The sequence below is a fragment of the Mirounga leonina genome, unplaced genomic scaffold (assembly GCF_011800145.1).
Source record: "Mirounga leonina isolate KUSES-001 unplaced genomic scaffold, KU_Mleo_1.0 Mir_107, whole genome shotgun sequence".
Classification (NCBI taxonomy): Eukaryota; Metazoa; Chordata; class Mammalia; order Carnivora; family Phocidae; genus Mirounga; species Mirounga leonina.
The window spans coordinates 1,298,515-1,305,957 of NW_023270233.1; the positions used below are offsets into that span (position 1 = coordinate 1,298,515).

The 7,443-nt window shown below is 35.8% G+C and overlaps 1 non-coding gene across 1 annotated transcript; it reads right to left on the reverse strand.

Moving 5' to 3' along the window:
* Nucleotides 1–5,452: 5,452 nt before the first annotated feature.
* Nucleotides 5,453–5,583, reverse strand: LOC118019190. The gene has a single exon (XR_004681616.1). It is a non-coding gene; the product is annotated as a small nucleolar RNA SNORA63 (small nucleolar RNA).
* Nucleotides 5,584–7,443: the final 1,860 nt, after the last annotated feature.

Sequence of the window (7,443 nt, forward strand, 5' to 3'; positions counted from 1 at the left end):
TGCCAAGTATAGAAAGGGAGAAGAAGAAGAAATGAAAGCTGGGATAAAGAACTAGCTTTGGAGCTCACTAGCAAGTCATCTTGGGCAGAGTGCTTGAATTCTCTATACCTTAATGTTCACACCAATAAAATAAAGATGAACATGCCTATATCTAACTGTATTAGTTTCTTTTTTTTTTTCTTAAGATTTTATTTATTTATTTGAGAGAGAGAATGAGAGAGAGAGAGCACAAGAGGGGGGAGTGGGAGGGGGAGAAGCAGACTCCCTGCTGAGCAGGGAGCCCGATGCGGGACTCGATCCCGGGACTCCAGGATCATGACCTGAGCCGAAGGCAGTCGCTTAACCAACTGAGCCACCCAGGCGCCCTGTATTAGTTTCTGTTACCGCATAACCAATTGCCACAAAGCTAGTGGCTTAGTCATTAGGCCACTCAGTAGTGCCCATTTCTTATTTTACAGCTTGTTTTGGCTGGAAGTCCAATCACGATGAAGCTAATTTTTTCCTCAGGGTTTCACCAGGCTGCAGCCAAGGTGCCAGTTGGTCTACATCCACATCTGGAGGCTCACTGGGCAGGAATCTGTTTCCAAGCTTATTCAGGTTGTTTGGAAGAATGTATTTCCTTGTGGTTGCATGACTGAGGACCCTGGCTTCTTACTGGCTATCAGGTGGAAACTACTCTCATGCCTGACGCTGCCCACAGCATCCTGCCAACTGGCATTCTCCACCGATCCTCTCACATTACTTCAAGGCGAGCAGCAGAATCTCTCACCCCAGTGTGCAAAGATGGAGTCCTATAGAACATGATGCAATCTTGTGTGTGACATCTCATTATAGTTGCCTTACAATGGAACCTAATCAAGGGAGTGACAGCCGGCTCATCACCTTGGCCATTTCTATTGGCTAATAACAAGTCCTGAATTCCCCCTTTAGTGAAGCGTGAAGGATTTTACAAGTGTTGGACCCATTGGTTGTTACCTTACATTATGTCTGCCACACTATATCATAGGTTTTGGGGAATACAAAATGATCAAAATATATGTGTATGTATGTAATTATAAACAGTTTTTCTAAACTTTAAAGTATTATGCAAAGCTAAAAAGGCATTAGCTTTTGATATACTATTTCGAGCAGGATTTATCTTATTAATACTGAACTAAAAGTCTTAAAAGATCTTCAACCACAAAGGATATTTCTGGTATATGTGTGAAAAAGTAGATGGATGGATAGATAGATACTCTATGATTAATGCAGCAAAGTATATGCATACATCTTTGAAAAGATCACCAAATATACTAAGCAATTACATTCTAAGTGGATGCAAAAAGGAGGATGCTGAATTTAGTCAATTTTTGCCCTTTTAACATCTCACATAACATAATTGAATTATATTTTGTCATAGTCATTTTGAGTAAATTTGAAACATTAGAAAGTTTGATTATGAATAAACTTATTTATTTTTACTGTTTCCCTAATATTACTTTAAAATATTTTTCTATTATTTTTCTCTTTCAAGTGAGTTTTACTAATACAGAGGAAATAATATTAAAAAATAAAGAAATGGAACATAGATGAGTGCATATTTACTTCCAAAGAACTGTAATTTTTGAAGTAGCTCCCATATATATCATTTTATTGTGGTGACATAATATTTAAAAAAAGATATCTCCATTTGGCATTGGTTTGATACTATTCCTTCAATAAATATGTTTCAAAATCTCATTAAAAGATTGGCTAAAACTTGGCTTTTCCTTTATATAATTTACAGAGTTTATGAAAGAATTTCCAGAAGCTTTTTAAACTTTCATGTAGTGTAATAATAAATATTAATCCTGGTTGGTATGGACTTCAGAGAAATGCCAGAAACCTCCCAGTAAGCTACGAGGATTGAAATACTAACTAGAAACAGTAACTCAAAAATATGTTGTAATCCTGAATTCATCGTAGTAACTACTCTGAGCCTTCTTTGTCAACAGAAAGTATAAGTGGGGGCACCTGGGTGGCTCAGTTGGTTAAGCGACTGCCTTCGGCTCAGGTCATGATCCTGGAGTCCCGGGATCGAGTCCCGCATCGGGCTCCCTACTCGGCAGGGAGTCTGCTTCTCCCTCTGACCCTCCTCCCTCTCATGCTCTCTGTCTCTCATTCTCTCTGTTTCAAATAAATAAATAAATAAATAAATAAATAAATAAAAAAGAAAGTATAAGTGGAAAATTATTTCTCTGGGAGACAATATATGGACAGGTCTTCTTTAGAAAGGGCATACATGCTTTCAATTCATGATTTAAACATGATTGAAAAGGTCACACATAGTAGTCTTCTAAATTATTTTGTATGGTGCAAAAGTATCTGTTTTATTCTTCAACCAATTCAACTGAAATGTATTACTTCTTTTTCTTTTTTTTAAGATTTTATTCATTCATTTGAGACACAGAGATACAGAGAGAGAGCATGAGCAGGAGAGGCAGGGGGAGAGGGAGAAGCAGACTCCCCACTGAGCCAGGAGCCCAATGCGGGACTCGATCCCAGAACTCCGGGATCGTGACATGAGCCGAAGGCAGACGCTTAACCATCTGGGCCCCCCAGGCGTCCTACTTCTTTTTCTTATAGTGGGAACAGAAGCAGAAAATTTTAAGATTTTTTTTTTAAGAAACTGGTCCTGTTATGATTTTAATACATTTTATCACATAATAGCATTTGAAATTTATTAAGTTCTTTGTGCCAGAAATTAATGTAATTTTCCATATATTAACCATATATTTTTTTTTCAACAATTCTGAGAGGAATATACGCACAAGGAAGCTAAGATGCAGGAAATTGAATAATTTGTCCAAAGTCATGCAGCTATTTAATGGCAAAGTCAGGATTTGAACCCAAGCAGTCTGACTGGAGAGCACTTGTGGTTATCAAATATGCTCAATTGACTTCAAACATCATATTTTTGCTTCTGATATATGAATTCAGAATCTACTTATTAAACTTAATGTTAGCGTGATAGCACTATACTGGCAGAATCTCAGAGAAATGGTATTCTTCTTAATTAATTCTTTTTTTTTTCATAGATGTGGGTTCATTTTAATAGGGATAGCAATTTTAGAAGGAGGAAAAGAGATTTCCAAGATGCTTTTAGACCAACTAAAGTGGTTAATGGAATAAATAAGTTTGAAAATCACTAATGAATAGCTGACCAGAAAATAACACATTTCTTCACTAATAAGCTAGAGTTATATGATTCTGGAAACTCAAAAATTAATGAGGAAATTTATTACTATCTCTTCTTAATCTCCAACTGTGTTCGCTATTTTTAATGAAGTCTAGAAAATGTGCTTTACTGTGTGTGTGTGGGGGGGTGCTTGAATTGGTCAATGTGTTTTTACCATGCAGTTTAATAAAATCACTATAGAGTTAGAAAATAGGCAAGGATTCACATTCTGGCTCTGTTAGCCATTTTTGGATAATGCTACATAAATAAACTGACCCAAAAAATAAAACAAATGAATAAAATAAATAAACCAAGCAGGTAAACAGGTAAAAATCTTGATTGACATTCTATCTTAAACTTGGATGAATTTGTTACGTTTTAGACTTAATTCATATACCAGTATAGTTGGCTAATTATCAGATCCCCAAACATTTTGGAGGTTAAGCAAAAAAGGAAGAGATTGTGGAAAGTGTGGAGAGATTTTTAGCTATAGAAATGACAAAAACCTATGCTGATCAGAATACTTTCTTCCCTAAGCACTATGATCACTGTTTGCTTTTTTATTATATTTGTATGACCTTGTGGTAACCTAAATTATTTTTTCTCCGAAGTGGAATGTGCAAGATAATCCAATGCAGAACAAGAAGAAAATACCAAAGCATCTACTTATATTGTTATTTTACCTAAATAAGCAAGGACAATGTTAATGCTTGCAATAAAATTAACTGAATTCATGAATCAGCTAAATACATGCCACAGCCCATGAGGCACAAGGGGAAAAGGGAAGTTCCAAAAGTAAGGGCAGCAGTGCCTTTAAAGCATAGTGTTTACTTTGGCCAATTAAGTAAATTACTGCATTAAGTTATCTATTTTTAACTATTGTAATCTTCAGAAAATGGATAATTTAAAAATATTACCTATTAACAAATGGTAAATCTAAAATAGCATTCATAAAGCAAGCTCCAGAATTAAACAAGAAGGTGGCTGGTCCATACTTTCACTCCTACTCTTGAATGAGCATTTTATCAGCACATCACATTAAATGTAATGACAATATATCAGAAATGACAACTTTTGACATATGAATTTACATTCTCATTAAAAATGAGCATTTCTCAAAGTGGATATTGAATAATGTATTTATAGATTCTTTGGGTATTATATGTTTAGCTATGATGGAAGTAACAATTAAATATTAAAGTGAACTAAGAATCTAATCTTAGAACATTGCTCTCACTAAAACCATTAAATCCATTAGGAATGAAGGGGAGTAGGAGATACAGGCTTCCAGTTACAGAATAAATAAGTCATAGGGATAAAAGGCACACGGTGAATATAGTCAATGGTATTGTAATAACGTTGTATGGTGACAGATGATAGCTACACTTGGGGTGAGCATAGCATACTTATAGACTTGTCAAATCACTATGTTGTACACCTGAAACTAATGTAACATTGCATGTCAACTATACTTCAGTAAAATAAAAATAAAAAATAAAATAAAGAAAAAAGTAAATTGAAAAAGAAAATGTATTATATATATATACATACAATAGAGTATTATCAGATATAATAAGAAAATCCTGCCATTTGTGGCAACATGGATAGAATTTAAGCCCTTATGCTAAGTGAAGTGAATCAAACAGAAATAATAATAATAATAATCATAATTGAGAAAAATGTTTTTTATAATTCATAAATGAAATATTTATGCTAAATTTTTGTTAATCTTAGAACTTTTATCCCTATCTCTGTCTTACAGATTATATTAGTAAAATAGTACATATATAAGTTATAAAAATATATAAATAAATATTTTTATAATATATAAATATTTTGTTTACTAATTTAGATTTGAGATTTCTTTTTTTTCTGAGAGACGATTTACATAATCTAAATATTTGGAAAACTTTCTTCTGAATAACTTGTAAGTATTTATCTTATTTCTATACATAATACATTTAAAATAGCCCAAACATGTACAACTATACATGTAAATATAAATTATTTATTAAACCCACAGGTCCTTTTTTTTTTTTTTAAAGATTTTATTTATTTATTTGACAGAGAGAGAGACAGACAGAGAGGGAACACAAGCAGGGGGAGTGGGAGAGGGAGAAGTAGACTCCCCGCTGAGCAGGGAGCCCGATGCGGGGCTCCATCCCAGGACCCTGGGATCATGACCTGAGCCAAAGGCAGACGCTTAATGACTGCGCCACCCAGGCACCCCTGAAGTCAGTGTTTTACTTGGTAAACATGTCTGAGACCATGCATCCCTGGCTGCTAAGCACCATGGCGGCCAGGGCTAGAAAGGTAACAGCTTTATTTTGAGCAGGGGGCAAAGACAAGGCAGCACTTTATAGCTACATTGTAACTAGATCCTGCATCTGGTTACTTTTAGTTTTTGATGCTATAAATATCATCAGCCTTCCCCCTGTAGGGCTCTCATGGATAACCTATTCTTCAATGACTTCATTAAATTCAACATACATATTTTTTTACCCTTCTTCTTCCCCCAGACATGTCTCCTCCTCTCTTGAAAAAAAATTCACTTTCTCTTGTTTTTCTGATACAGTGCTCTTCGGTTTTCGTTTTCAATCCCTGACTGCTTCTTGCCATCTGTCTAGGATTATTCTCCTCTACCTGGACATTAATTTTTTTAATTCCTCTGAGATTTGCACTGTACCTCTGCCTTTCTCACTCTCTCTACCCTACATAGTCCCCTCAGATTATCTAACTCACACCTAGGAATCCATTCATTACTTACAAAATTAAGAAATCGTATCTTTTAGGGCGCCTGGGTGGCTCAGTTGGTTAAGCGACTGCCTTCGGCTCAGGTCATGATCCTGGAGTCCCTGGATCGAGTCCTGCATCGGGCTCCCTGCTCGGCAGGGAGTCTGCTTCTCCCTCTGACCCCCCCCCCCCTCATGTGCTCTCTCTCATTCTCTCTCTCTCAAATAAATAAATAAAATCTAAAAAAAAAAAAAAGAAAAAAAGAAATCGTATCTTTTAGCACAAGTCTCTCTTCTGAACTCACAATCTATATATCCAGCTGCCTTCTTTATAAATTCTTGTAAATGTCCCATAGTCTCCAGAAAATCCTATTTTCAAAGGAAAATTAAAGATCTCCATCCAGTTCTCCCTGGCAACTCTTCAGAAAACTTTGTCCATAAACCGTAAACTCAGGAATCAACTTGAATAATTCTGCTTCCTCATTTACATGTGAATTTTTCCCTCTTAATATATCTAGAAACCTATTAATTGGCCGCTCTCCCTACCTCTATTCAAGTCCAAGCCACCATCATCCTCATGGAGCCAAATGCAGTAGTTTCTCCTTAGGTTTATATCAATGCACTTGTGAATGTCTCCATTCTAAGCTTCCATCATGGCCAGGGAAATATTTTGAAATGATAAATTTAATTATGTCAGTGACATCACTATCTCCTCACCATTTAAAGGTAACTCCTATTAGGTGCTAAAAGACTCAGCCCCCAGCTTTGTCTCAAGACAACCTCCTTACCATAACTACATGTTATCCCATTTACTCTGACATCACTAAACTACTTTCAGTTGCTTGTACTTTTCACACTTATTCCTCAGTGTCCATTACACCTCTGGTTGCATGTATTCCAGATATTCCTTGTTTATTAACTTATTCTCATGCTTCTAATAGCAGATTGGGATTTACCTGCAGGAAAATTCTTCTTTGGTCTCCCTAACTAGGTCATGACATTTTTATTATCACAGGCACACATGGCTTTTCTTCATGACATTTACCCCAGTTGCAATTTTATATTTGTATAATTATTTAATAAGTGCTTGTCTTTACCTATATCATTATAGCAACCCTCTGTGCCATTACTGGCTATTTTCTTAGGATAAATTTTCAGAACTGGAATTTCTGACTAAGGGGAACACATTCTGTACTAGAGCTCTGAATAGGTGTGGTCCAATCTTTCTTCAGAAAGAAATATTGAGGGGCGCCTGGGTGGCTTAGTAGGTTAAGCCACTGATTCTTGATTTTAGTTCAGGTCATAATCTTGGGGTTGTGAGATCGAGACCTGTGTTGGGCTCCATGCTCAGTGGGGAGTCTGCTTGAGATTCTCTCTTTCTCTTTTCCTCTGCCCCTCCCCCAGCTCACACTCTCTCTTAATAAATACATAAATAAATCAATAAAAAAGTCTTTAAGAAAGAAAGAAGGAAAGAAAGAAAGAAAGAAAGAAAGAAAGAAAGAAAGAAAGAAAGAA